At 43.0% G+C, this 15,038-nt stretch overlaps 1 protein-coding gene across 3 annotated transcripts in view; it reads right to left on the reverse strand.

Annotated features, from left to right (window-relative positions):
* gpat2 (glycerol-3-phosphate acyltransferase 2, mitochondrial) overlaps nt 1-13,572 on the reverse strand; it is a 106,894-nt gene extending 93,322 nt beyond the window's left edge. For all 3 annotated transcript variants that reach the window (XM_030358267.1, XM_030358266.1, XM_030358268.1), the window contains exon 1: nt 13,449-13,572. The gene's annotated coding sequence lies outside the window, so the exon portion shown is untranslated. The remainder of the gene's footprint in view (nt 1-13,448) is intronic.
* Nucleotides 13,573-15,038: the final 1,466 nt, after the last annotated feature.

Consider the following 15,038-nt stretch of genomic DNA (forward strand, 5'->3'; position numbering starts at 1 on the left):
GAGCGTCATAAACAGTCATGGCTGCCGTGAGCGATAATAATTGGTAATCCCATCAGCACCAGTGTTTCCCCCAGTACTGTGTTGTTAAGGCAGCCACCTTAAAGGTCCCATGACATGAAAATCTCACTTTATGAGGTTTTCTAACATAAATATGAGTTCCCCTAGCCTGCCTATGGTCCCCCAGTGGCTAAAACTTGCGTTTGGTGTAAAACGAGCACTAGCTGTTCTGCTCGCCTTTGAAAAAACGGAGGCTCAAGCGCGCTGATTTGGAATGTCTGTATTCATGACGTCATCAGGAATCTCAGCTCCTCCCCTTACTCTGCCTGGCCCGCCCAGAGACGTTGGCCCGCCAATGAGACTCGACCGTGCGAGCGCCACGTGTGTGTGTGTGTGTGTGTGTGTGTGTGTGTGTGTGTGTGTGTGTGTGTGTGTGTGTGTGTGTGAATACACACACTTTAACACAGTTAAAGGGCCCTATTTTAACGGTCTGAAACGCAAGTGGGAAAGCGCAAAGCGCAAGTAGCTTTGTGGGCGGTTCTACGGCGCTGTCGCTATTTTACAGGCGGATAAATGACGCTTGCGCCACGGCGCAAGCGTCAAAAGGGTTGGTCTGAAGCAGCCTAATTACCCGTAGGTGTGGTTTGGGCGTAACGTCCAACAAACCAATGAGAGTGCCAGCTCCCATCCCCTTTAAGAGCCATGAGCGCATTTGAATCGGACGAGTTGATATTTTGACAGCGCGTCTGCAGTCTCCGATGAGACAGATGCACATGAATTTGCAAATGGCTTAGTTTATTGCCAAATAATGTGGCCTAATTCACACATGGAATAAGGGGTTTTCTTCCACAACTTCAGAAATACTGAGTCCTCAAATAAATTTCGGCAAAGAAAACGTATGATAGGCTATAACATATGATATGCGGTAACTGTGGTTCTATTTAATGATATACGCAATACATTATAAACATTGTTTCTTATCAGTATTGTATGCTATCCTAATATGCATGTGTCCCCGCGGTAATAGACATTGCCATTGATTGTATTATGCGTTACGTGTTTAGTTTGCCCAAGTGAAGGAGTTCAAGTAGGCCTACCTCGGGGTCTTGTTCGCAAGTGAGGGAACTATGGAGCGTGAGATTGGCCGGAGAATCGGAGCAGCGGGGGCGGTATTGCGTTCGCTTTACCGCACCGTTGTTACGAAAAGAGAGCTGAGCCGCAAGGCAAAGCTCTCAATCTACCGGTCTATCTTCGTTCCTATCCTCACCTATGGTCATGAGGGTTGGGTGATGACCGAAAGGACGAGATCGCGGGTACGAGCGCCGAAATGAGTTTTCTCAGAAGGGTGGCTGGCGTCTCCCTTAGGGATAGGGTGAGAAGCTCAGCCATCCGTGAGGAACTCGGATTAGAGCCGCTGCTCCTTTACTTAGAAAGGAGTCAGCTGAGGTGGTTCGGGCATCTGGTAACGATGCCCACTGGGCGCCTTCCTTGGGAGGTGTTTCAGGCACGTCCAGTGGGGAGGAGACCTCGGGGAAGACCCAGGACTAGGTGGAGAAATTATATCTCAACACTGGCTTGGGAACGCCTCGGGATCCCCCCGTCAGAGCTGGTCAATGTGGCCCGGGAAAGGGAAGTCTGGGGCCCCCTGCTTGAGCTGCTCCCCCCGCGACCCGACCCCCGATAAGCGGACGAAGATGAGATGATGATGAGAGTGCTTAGTTTGCGTGTTTTTAAACAGAGCACACACGCGCGCCCGCATTCATTAATTCTTTTTAACACTCACTCGCGGTAAAACAATGTTTTTCACGATCAAATAGGCCTACTAATCAACCCTTAAAGTTATGGGCATGTAGGCCTACACGATGTCTGTGTCAAGAAAATATGTGTTTGCTGTACGGTGTTTGCAGATGCATTGATTAAAAAGTAGCCTACAACTTATTACCGCTGCATCAGCTGTTCTTTCCCAAATAATTTACCAAGAATGTGCGGCTAGGTAGATGAGAGAAGCAAAGTGTATGTGCGAGGTGCACAACGCAATCCGTATGCATCGCATGCGCATGTATGCTTGCGCCCTTAAAATAGCATCTGAACAACGCGCCACTGACTTTAAACCAGGTATTTCCTGGTCAGTAGCGCAATGGTATTCAGAGACGGCAAAATACCGTTTGCGCCAGAACACGCCTCCTCCTTCCGCCGAACCGCCCCTTGGGGTGCAAGATCATTCCCTAATTTACCGGCGAGTGGCGCAGGTGGCAAAAGAGCGCTCTGCGCCAGTTGTAAACTAGCAACGACACATGCGCCAGTGACTAAGTCACTTGCGCCGGATGCAAGATAGGGCCCAAAGTGTGTCTTGTCGGTTCTTTGACGTGTCTTGTATTTCCACAACAAGACTGTTGTGGGGGTTATCTGAGCCATGGTTGAGAAGGAATTGGGGGAAAGGAACTTTGGCTTTGACTCGCTCATGCTCACAAGATACTTTCTCTTGAGCACCAGATACTTTTTCGTGCTCACAAAAAACATAATTATTTTTTTTTTACAGATAGTTTGGAAAATGCCTAATATCCGCCTACAATATCGGCTCGCCGATAAATCGTTCGGACTCTGCACTGTATGACCCACCCAAAAGAATTTTGACCATTATTAATAAAAGAAAAAATGATTATGTCTGTGATGAACGTCTTTTGACCTCCTGTCTTATAAGTCTTACGTATTGATACCTACGATATTATAACAGAAGCTTTGGATATTTGAATATCTTTATATTCGTAATTAATGTTTTTTTTAAAACATATTATAGCCTATTACTCAAAAATAAAACACATCGGTCTGCATATGTCCCCCCTGCCACTGTAAATAATGGATTTAGAAGCATCGTTTCCCTTTTGATAGCAACGCCTGCGCCTGCCACAAATGTTAACAATGGCAACAAAGCATTTCCCTCATTTGGAATCAAGAAAAATAACTAGGTTGAACAAGTCGACGAGGGTCAAGAATACAGATGGAGAATCTGAACCAGGGGAAAGGCAGGTAACAGCAAATTGACTGACATTAACCTCCGGACTAACACAGGAACATGGCCGAGTTATGAATAGTGTTATACTATGTTTAATACTGTTGCACAATAGTTCTGGCAAATACAACACTATCTAAAAAAATAACATTTGTCTTCTTGGCACTTTGGCACACACATTAAAATAAACGAACCAAGAACCTACCCACAGACTTCAATCCACAGCCATGCCTTTGTCATTTCCCCTAAAGATTAGTTTCTTTCGTAAAGCTCAGAACTTATGTCACAAGTATAACTTTTAAGAGAATTTCTGTCAATCAAGCTGTAAAAGCTATAAAATGGGAGTATAGTTCACCCATCTGATGAAAGGAGCAAATCCACTCTTGCTCACTGCGGTGGATGTTATCAGCCTTTGACAAGTTATAATTGGTTCTCTCACACATAACTCATCCGATCAGTACAATACAATATTCTACAACAGACAACTCAAAACTATGGCTCGTGCGGCAGAAGTATGGCATATTATAAAGGAACGGGTGTGTGCTGATGCCCTTGAAATAGGCGGTGCATACAGCGTGACTTTGACACGTCCAGCCAGTGTCACCCGCAGAGCATAAAGAAGGGACATAAATAATATAAATCAGACTGGAATAACAGTGAAGCTAGAAATTTACCACAGGACCTTTTATACATTGCTTGGTTCACAATTACATTAATCTACTCCCGTCGGTACAGAATATTATTGAAGTGTAAAAAAACTAATAGCAAGAGAGATGTATGCAAGCAAATGAGCCAAATTCATACTTCAAAAAAGCAATTTGTATGCTCCACAATGTTACAACTTCTGTACTCTTGGTTTTCAGGATCAGTACTTTGGAAAATAAGTTTTGATTCAATTTATTCAGGACACATGGGCACCACAATGGCCCTGAGTATAACACATGAAAACAACAGTACTTATTTCATGTGCAGTCCTCGATGTAAGTAAAGCTATTAGCATTAAATTGAAATTACATTTTAACACTGGAAATCCACTTACAACAGTCAATATTTTGTTTAAAGATTCAACAGTTGACGAAAGGGCCTAGCCTGATGATTATGTGACCATATTCATGATCACGATGAGAACACAGCAATGTTAACTGTTCAAACTGATTAGCATGGGTGAGATATAGGGCTGGCCCGAATTATTCGAATATTCTAATACTCGTTCGGAAAATTTCTATTCGAAGCTTAAAGGTTGGGTATGGAATTCGCTTTTTTGGCCATTTTTGCAAAATTACTTGAAATCCTTATCATAACCCACTTACAGCCACTGAGTTAGAAGTACTGACAGGAAAATTAAATAAGTCAATCATCTTGGGTGTCTTGAAAAGCGCCTCTAAATTAAATGTATTATTATTATTATTATCTGTGGAACGGGCAGGGCTCGAAAAACTCCAGCCAATGATTTCCAGAGCCACCGAGTTGCATTGGCCAGTAAGTACGTCAATCAAACGGTCGTACTGCACTCCCCCTCCCCCGCGCCCCGTGCGCGACCCCTTCGTGCAGTACTCGTGACCCAGAGCTCGTGACCCAGAGCAAGCTCCTGTTTGTTGTTATCCTGCGGTAGCTACTGGAACTAGTTAATCCACATTTGGACCTAGCAGTAGACAATTCCATTCGCCATGTTGTTTAACGAAAACCTACGCTAGCCTGGATCGCTCTCGCGCATCTGTGTTCGCGCTCGTGCATGAATGCGCGTCCAGGTACTTGGAATGGGTGGAGTCAGATTCAGCGTTGAAGGAAAGGGGGTAGGACCATTTGAGTTGTGTATATTCAAAATCTGCTGGCGTTTCGCAAATCCCATACCCAACCTTTAAATCAGTATTCGGAGCTTCGTTGTTTTTTTTCACGTGCCTGACGTTACCAGAGCGAGGGAGGCAAACTATAAGCGACACCAAGCAGAGAAGCGAGAGAGGTGGAAGAAGAATAGATATGTTTCCCTTTACTTTACAACACAACATTAGCGGGATCTTGGGAGGAAAAGTAATGCTTAGCGAGATGCTAACCTTAGCTTAGTTGTTTGTTTACGTTCGCTTTACAGCGCTGCGCCAATCAACTGTGACTGGCTTGCTGCAGAGCGTGAGCTTCTTGGGAATACCCGGTCAATATAATGGATGTAATATGGACACATAAGACAATCAATATTCGGTATATGTTATGGATTTATTGTACAAATTCCCTGAAAAGATGCACGTTGCAGGATGAATTGAAAAGCTCCCCTAACGGCTGAGATGGCAGAGGACAGCTGATTTGGAACGGAACGACAGCTGTTCGCTTCAACGGGGAAAAACTAAGGAACTCCAACGTACTTGGGCCTACTAATTAACGTTCAAAAGCTATTAAATCTTCAACAAAATATGCAGATACTGTCAAAATCGGTTCCAGGGAGTATATAGGGATTATTGATGTTGTTTTGATGGTTTGTTTTTCTGGAACGAGTATTCAAATATTCGCTCGGAAAAACCAACGAGTATTCGAAGCCTGAAAAATGGTATTCGGGCCAGCCCGAGTGAGATATGAGGCAAAACCTGATGGATAGCATAATTTACTAGAATGACAACCAGCGAATCTCAAATATGTTTTTTTAAACAGTCATGTACGCAAATTGCCAGAAAATAATTAATGTGGAGTTGTAAGATAGAAGAGTGAAGGCGAGTTGTAACAGATAAACATCCCTTCTTATAAAAAATACTTGTTGGGTACTTGGAAGTGTAGGAAAAAGTGCAGGAGCTTCAACATGCACAATTTCTACTGCTGCCATCATTTTTTTTATCCAAAATTCGATGTTCTGGTCTGTTGCTCTGCACCAAATTGATTTAGAGAAAACAGAAAGTGTTCGAGTTGATGGAACCAAGGGTGGATTGATAATTCAATTTGGACACATTTTAAAATCTATTGAAATAAAAGTGATGACTGCACTGAAGAAGTGAGATGCAAGTGCAAGTTTATTCAATTTACTAAAGCGTATGGAAAGCAGGTGCATGAATGTTGAATGCACACAAATGTCCAGGTAAGGGAAAAAGACCAACTGGGTGAAAACTTTTTCCTGCTGTGGTCAGCATATAGTTATATACCTATAAACAACCATAGGAACAGATATTCCTCTGGTTTACACTCCAGTGACGGCCTTTATGTGCTGCTACATAAAACTAAAATGTGTGTGTGTGTGTGTGTGTGTGTGTGTGTGTGTGTGTGTGTGTGTGTGTGTGTGTGTGTGTGTGTGTGTGTGTGTGTGTGTGTGTGTGTGTGTGTGTGTGTGTGTGTGTGTGTGTTCTTAACAAAAGCCATCACCCCAAGTCATTGAGTTACATTTTACGCTTCAATGCCAAGACTCGCTGTTAGAGAAATGAATCAAGCATTCTTTAGAAGTCATTGGCCTTTAAACAAAATGTACGGCTTCTTTATCTAGCCAGGCACTTCTCCGGGCAGGGCCTACATCAGAATAACTTCAAGTTCCCTTCACCATATATTGTTTAAATTACACTGTCAGAAAACGAGCAGTATTACACTACAAGCACACAAATCCTTGATCTTTAAGACCCTGCTACTACCACGTAGTAGTGGTAGTGGTACAGTGCTAGTAGAAGCATCCAGTATTTCCATTCCAAAAACAGCTGGCAATTGAGAGACCCAATCATAAAATATACTCTGAGATGGACACCTCCTGATTCTATAGTAGGACTGGGAGGCACTCTGATGTGTTCCGTCGCTGCCATGTGTGTTTTGATCTACCTGAGGCCTGCTTTATATGCTGTTGTTCTTTCTGTGCCCATGTTGTCAATGGTCTGCATGCTGCTCTACGAGTGTTATCACTGTGGGTTATATATGTGGATTATATTCCTCCAAGCCTCTTGGAACGGAAGTGATCGTTCTTCCAACAGGGCAGAGGCCCGCTCGGGTGATATAATACATGCCTAAAAACATGCACAACAAAGATAACATAAAAAACAAATGAGGTCTTATTGAACTTTTTACTAGTGGGGTTGGGAGTGCTAGTTAGAGGTTGTTATTAACTGCACATCAGTGTCATCAAAACGTTTAATCTTTTAAAGGGGACCTATTATGAAAACAACCCTTTTCCCTGGGATTTGGGGTGTTGTTTAGGGTCTGTGGTGCTCCCACACGCATGCAAACTTTGAAAAAAGTCTGTACCTGATTTTTGAGTGAGATATGCATTTCTGAATGTACCCCGCCTACAGTTTCGGCGCCACCTCCTACGTTGGAAGGGGGCAAAGTTTAATACTACCTCCCACTTCCCCACTCGCCTCCAATCAGAGCATAGCTAAGATTTTGTGGACCAGCGGACAAGCAACTCCGGCGGGGGGAACTCGGCGGCAGCCCAGCTCCGGGAGTACAATCCCTTTCTCTTTCGGACTGCCTCCGAGCTCCCCCCGCCGGAACTGCAGGACTGTCGGACTGTCGCCGAAGCTTCGGCTGCAGTCCGGAGGAGGAGACATGGAGGAGAAAGGGATTGTCTCCCGGAGCTGAGCTGCCGGAGTGCTGCCGAGCTACCCCCGCTGGACTGCTGCCGAAACTTCGGCGGCAGTTCAGCTCCCGGCGTACACCCTGCCGGAGCAGCCGGAAAGCTTCGACGGTAGTTATGCTCCCGGAGTACACCGGCGGAGTGATCTATTGCTTTTATACAACGATTACTATTATGGCAAAACGAAAGTCATAGACACACTACATTTAAAAAAAAAACAAGAAAGTCAAAGTAGCTGTTTTATTAAAGAATACAAAAAAGTAGTCCCTCCTGGCTGCCTTCAAAATGCACGACGGTCTCAATGCAACACAGCGTTCCTCCGAGAGAAGGCAATTTATCCTATGGAGCAGTTCACTCGCCGTGTGCCTAAGCTTTCGTTAGTCTCTCCATCGCCTTGCTCACTCCCGGAGTAACAACATTTACACCCTCTCCATAATTCAACATATTTTTAGGCTTCAGTGAACTGTGCTATAGCTTTTATACAACTAATTGTATACTTTGTAACCGTTTCTACTTCCAGGCGTGGAGTGATATGCAAACTTTCACAAAATGATTGGCCGTCATAGCAGTTATGTATACGCTAGGGCTGGGCGATAAACCGATTTTATCGATTAACTCGAGTGTGTAGCTCACGTCGACTTGTTTAAATGAAAATCGGTTTTCTCTTCAACATCCGCCAACGCTTCCCTCTCAGCTCCCGTAGTTCGGAATGGGCTCAGCCCTCCCCCCGCACAGAGCGCGCATTTACCAAAGTGATACACAAACATGGCTGCGAGTGTGACAAGTTGTATACAACAATTTATTCATATATGTATAATCTATTTTGAGGTAAACATAATTAATTTGAAATATATCTGTGTGGTTTAATAATTCGTCGATCTGTTGGTAATTCGTCGATCTGTTGGTAATGCCTCGGGGCTCCAGTAGGGGGATCGCGCTCCTTTTTCTCATTCAATACAGAAGAGTGAAGGAAAGAGCTGCGTGTTTGTCTTTCTCATTCTTCTCCCGTTACTATTCCCTTTTTTTTAAGGCAATTACCGTTTGCAAAAAAACTGTATATTTATGAACACATGTTGAAAGTTTGAATGTTATGTTGGCACTTTATCAGAACTACCTCTTATCATTAGTAATATTTTATGTTTACAGAAATATTTTATTTTATATTTTATATATTTGACATTTTATGTAATGTTACAGGTTACACCGTTTACAATGGCAGGGCCTGCCATAATGGCTTTTTATGTAAATCGATTTAAATCGGAAATCAGATTTTATTTTTTACTAACTTCATTAAAATCAAGGCATTGCAATTTTTGCAAATCGCTATACGTTGGTCTTTCTCAGAAACATTGAAAAACGTCCACGCCGCAGAAATATTGGCGCTTATCCAGACAAGCGTGTGCTGGCCGCGTTTTTTTTTTGCGTCATCACAAATTTCTGTCTCAGCCGTGTTGTTTCGGTGATAAAAGTATTTCGGCTGAAAACCAAAAATGCGTAACAAGCCTAACCTGACGCTTGATCATTGTGTGTCACAAAAATGGTTCAACACGCCCGCGCCTATGCAGCTAGATGAGCCCGCCCAGCGGAGGTGTATTGCTTCACCCTTAAGGGGCTTATTTTTCGATAATGACCGGCGACGTTCTATACGTTATCCCGCTTATTACACGGCTACTTGCCAAAACGAAAAAATAACTTCATATCGTGTGTCTTTTTACAATTTATTCGTTACCAGAATTCCTAGTGTTGATTAGCAGAGAAATAGTCTGCCAAAGACGTTGACATCACTTAGCAACCGAAGACGCTGGGGTTGACAAGTTACCGGACTACTACCAATGCAATTGAACGGAGCTTTCCACGGTATTGAGAAGACCCATGTAATAAAGGCATATAATATTTCTGTTTATGGCATAGATTTCTCCTCAGATTAGGCCAATAAAGCAATGATTAAGAAAAAAACACAAACGCTCGATGAAAGGCCCGGCCCGACCCGACCCGAGGACAGTGGTGGGAAATAACTGCCCTACCCGGCCCGCGAGTCGGCTCGGGCTCGGGTTTGGGCAGAGAATCTAAACTCTAGTGCATGCAGGGCTCCAGAGTGCGACCTATTAGGTCGCATATGCGACCTAATTTCTTAAGGTGCGAGTTAAAATTGAATGAGGTCACTCCGGTGCTACTTGCAGGAGGACGATCGAAAAAAAAAAAAAACGTTTTTTGTTTTTTTTCTTTATCTCCCAAATCCCGCAGTTGTGGTTGATAATAAAATCTTACTTCCTGGCTCATTCCTGCGAGTCCACTACTCTCTCTCGCTCCCTGTCTCTGCCTGCCTGTCTGTCTGCACCTTTTACAGTCTATGGTCTGCACACTACACGTGCACAGTCTTGCTGCGCACGCAGCACGCACAAAAAAGTAAACTAAGCAGATACAATATGAAGTAGGGATGGGCGTGAGGAATCGATTACTCGAGTACTACTCGTTACAAATGAACTCGGTTGGTGGACAGGCAAACTCGAGTTTGCATATACACACACAAACAAAGTTTTCTGAAGCAAATGTATCAATTTTCTGTCGGCGCCACTAACGGATGACGTGGGCACAAAGAAAATTAAATGCATCCATTTCCATGGCGCGTTCCGTGCCGTGTGCAGGCACGCCAGAATTCAAAAAGTTAAGAGATGGCGGTTAAAGCAAATCGCAGCGAAGAATTTAAATACTTTAAAGAAATAGGAGATCATAAGGTGAAATGTAAAATATGCCAAGCGAAATCGAGCTACCAGAAAGTACTATGCGGCAACATATGCTCCTGAAACACAACGGTGAGTTCGGGAAAGCAGACCCGCAGCAACGGTGAAAGTGAAAGTGTGTCGGCTATTTTCACCGCCGCAAGACGCAGCTGTAATCCCGGGCGTGTAGAGAAGATCACAACTCTGAGTATTTCCATAGTCCATTTGCTGCCGTTTTATTTGCAGCTTTAAGCATTTATTTGCAATGGTTAGGCTACTTGTTTCGTTTTTTTTTTAAACTGTTACAGGCCTTGGTTCGACGTGATTTAAATTGTGAGACGCTGCGCATATTTATTTTTGTAAGGAAAATGTGTTTTGAACGTTTGCAAAAATAAATAATGAATACTCTGATAACTCTGACTGTTTTGATGGAGAATAAGCATTACATGTTTGGTTGGTAATATTGCCTTTATCATCGGGCCTGCCGCCTATTCCTGCTGCAGATGCGTTGCATTCTAAAAATAGATTTGATTTAACGAGTACTCGATTGATCCTCGAGGAATTCCTTCGATCACTCGAGTTTGGAATTTACTACTCGTGCCCATCCCTAATATGAAGCGGTCGATAGTCGATTATTTGAAGAAAAAAAATGTGCCCGAGGAAAAAAATGAGGTTGTTGTTTAGCAACGGTTAACGGGTTTCCCGTGATCCGTACAGATCAACCCTCACGGTTCGGGACGCAAGTGATCCGCGGATCGGCTGATAAAAAAAGTTGTTTGGAACCGGAAACCGGAACCGGTCATATTTATGTTTGGTTGTAGTCTTTTCGCTCGGTTCTCCGTATCAATAGTAGGGCTAGAACCGAGCGAAATGACCCTTGCAATGAGCAATGAGTCTTCCAACCGAAATCAATGGATTTACAAAATGCCAAATAAAACACGACAGAAACTGTATGTCGCTACCATACAAAAAGAAGATGAGGATGTCTGCATTGTCTTGGGAGAGTGTAGACACTAAACTCTCCCCAGGCAATGCAGACATCCTGAATTTAAAGTTGTAAATCTAGGGTTAGGGATTATTTACTATCCATGTTAAAAAGAAGAAGGAATAATGCCTCAGATTGCAATTTTTTAAAATATTGACTATGCTTAAAGGAAGCAGGATTATTACCTAATTTTTCACTTATTTTGTTTTTACACATTTGAAGATTTCATTTAAAGTCATATTTGTCTTTCTTGCTGTTGATCCGAAAATTATCCGACCCGTCACTCAAAAACCGTGACATGATCCGAACCGTGAGTTTTGTGATCCATTGCACCCCTACTGTTGTTGGTGGTGGTGGAGAAGGGTTAGCAGAGGAAGCGACAAGAATCTCAGATTCTTCTTCTGAAGACGACAGTGACAGGTTGGCGAAAAAGGCGGGGGGCAGTGGGGAGAAAAAAAAAAAGTACAGTTTTCAACAACAATGGCTGGTGAAGTTCCCGTGGTTACGATATAAGGGTCAAGCCAATTCAAAGTTCAGTCATTAAAATTACACAACAAAAGCCAAAAGCACAAGACGTCAGGGACCGCTGCATCACACGAAACTCCCAGCCCCTCCCCACGTCATTTAATAGGATAGATGAGAGCAATCGCTCGGCGGAGAATGAAGAAATAATCATCAAGCTTAACACCGCCTAGAACTTCACTTAAGAGGAACTCCCGTTAAAAAAATAAATAAAATGGTGCTACCTAATTTGTTTTGGTGCTACTAAATGAAAAGCTAGGTGGCACCAGTGTTACCTGTGAAAAAGTTAGTCTGGAGCCCTGAGTGCATGACATCCTCCGCAGGCGCTCAAAGCTGGGTGAGTTTCACCACCTCCTCATCGTTTCAGCCCACACTGAAACGATGACTTGGTCGCCCATGTTCTTTCTGCTTCTGTGCGTCCTCCGTCTCTCTGCCAGTGACATCGGGTCAAGCTCAACGCTGATTGGCTATCTAAGCGTCACGCGTAGGCGCGTCAAAAGTTCATTTTTTTTACGTTGGGCGCGTTATTTAGGGGCGTTCAACAAGCCTAACGTGCTGCTTAGCGTGTGTGACGCATCTACGCGCCTAATCCAATGGTTCCCTGTGCAAAAACTCAGATTTTCAGCCGTAACTTTAGACAGTATCAGCTTCCTGTGTTGTCCAGGCCATCAGAGCTAATTACCCAGCACAAGATGGGCAGTACCGTGACTACCAGGAGACAGTAGATGCTCAAGATGAGCTGTGACTATTTTGACTCTAGCAAACGCACCCTTCGGTACACGTTACATTTTTGCAATTTATTTTTCTTTTCTTTTTTCATTCTTTTCTTTCATGAATAAAACTTCAAAATCATGTTGGTTGTTATGATTTGTTTACTAACCCAAGTGCTGTTAGAGTAAAGTAGGCCTACTGTATAAGAAAAACACTTATTTCAACTGGGGAGAAAAAGTTGAGTACAAATACTTGATATGCTGAGCAACTGTAATTAGAAAATGTTTTTATGCTGTACAGTTATATACAAATGATGCATTGGAAAAAACGATGGCATAAGTCTAAACTAGTCAAGTATCACGGGGATATGTTTTGCTCGCGCTCACACTCGCGCTAGCCTTCCCCCCCTCCGAACGGAAACAGGCGGGCGGTGTAGCCAGCGCAATGCACTGTGGTAGTTGGAGGATTTCTTACTTTTGAGCCAGAGAGACACTTTCGCCTTTTCTCAGGCTAGGATGAACCGATTTCAATTTTTTAGCACATTTATAATACATAGAATTATTTACCTAATAAAACCTTCATATCTCCACCGATGAAGTATCCCTTTAATAATCAAAACGCATCCGCGAAACGTCACCGTCAGAAACTCGCAGACATGCATGCACTGCACAGGCTACTAGCGCATGCAAGGGCCCTATCCAACGTTAGCTCGCCCCTATTTAACGTCTATAGTGTATACCATAGTCGGTACAATTTTTATAATAGGTGTAAACACGTAAACGTACGGTAATATTTCAAGGTTGCACACAGACACAAATTATGAAATGTCTATTTAGCAAGGGACGTCACCATACAAAGCACACGAATAGCCTAAAGCTAGCGTCGCCGTACTGTTGGCTCTATACAGCACGACAGGCTAAAAAGTATTAGAAGCTTGCTTTTGTAATGTATCCAAATAAAAATAAGTAAACTCACCGATATATTAAACTTGTTTTGTTTTAAACTTGAGGGGGTTGTGTTGGCTACCTTCTGAGTTCACAGCTGTGTCACCTGCGCCAACCTTAACCACGTGGGACAATGATTTGATGCTCCCGAGAGAGAATTGGTAGATCCAACAAGTGCTGTCGGTTTTGAGAAGACACGGGGAAATTAAAAATCAATAATTCGATTTTCATATATAGGTATATGTTGTGAGTTAAAAGGAAGATAAACAGCAGGATTGAAAAAATATGTTTAGGTTTGATGTTATTATTAATAATAGTTATAGTATAATTACTAACAGGGAGCATAATAGTATTAGTAGTAGTAATAATAGTAGTATCAATGGTAACATTATTTGTATTTTAAAGGTGCAGTTTACATCTTGATTCTCTAAAAATGTTTACATCGAATAGATTTGAACCACATCAAACTACAGACAGAAGCACTGGCATCTAAAAGTAAACAAAATGGTTCCATATTCATGTCATAGATCAAAGTATTCAGGGTTGTTGTTTTTCATTGGATGTCAATGGTGAGTGATCTCAAGAGCTCTGGGGAACACCTCATGGAAAGCAGGGAGCAGTGCTACCTGCTTATCTTCAGTCAGTTACTCTCAACTCCCTATCTATGACCTGGGAGCTTCAAACAGAGCTGGTCCATAAGGAAAGGACAAAAAAACTTCACCTTGTCTGCAAACACAGGCTAAAATTAGAGTAGGAAAAAATGACCTTCTTATCCTGCTGATAGTAACCTAATGTAAAACATTATTTATCCATTCTACATGTCTCGAAGAACCCTGTTTGCAACAGGTTCAAGCAGTGGCAACCATGGCTTTGGAGAGTTTGGCAGTAGCAGCGGGTGGATGTGTATTTGTTAATCTGTAGGAGGCCGTTATGTTGGTTTGGGGCATGTAGTTAATAATGACAATCAACTTAGGGATGGACTCGTGACACAGGCCGGGAAGACACTCTGTAAACGTTTTGTTTTATTGGTAAACAACATATTGATAGTGGAAAAATTTAGTTAAAGAAAGAGTTTACGCAGCGTTATACACCCACACACACATGCACGCACACAAACAAGCGCACACACATACACACACACACACATGCAAGCACACACACAAACACATACACGTGTGCAAAAACATTTCTTTAATTGGTGTCTATTAGATGTGGGCGTTCGTCAGCACCCCAACGCTTGCATCCCTCACATTCATCCCGGAAGGCTACAGACCTAATTAGGTATCTACCCACTCATGGATGCTACAGTATGCATAGCCACCACACACACATCGTCACACACGCACACACACACACACACACACACACACACACACACACACACACACACACACACACACACACACACACACACACACACACACACACACACACAAACACACACATACACACGTAAACTCACAGACATATACACGCTCTCGCAAACACACATGCTCACACACACATACACGCACACAAAAACACATACACACAGTCAAAGTGAGGACCCAGTAATGTCAGTCCCATATATCAATAAAATCCATCACATTATTAATACACTGATGATATTAGCACAGGAGAA

The sequence above is a fragment of the Gadus morhua genome, chromosome 6, assembly GCF_902167405.1.
Source record: "Gadus morhua chromosome 6, gadMor3.0, whole genome shotgun sequence".
Taxonomy (NCBI): Eukaryota; Metazoa; Chordata; class Actinopteri; order Gadiformes; family Gadidae; genus Gadus; species Gadus morhua.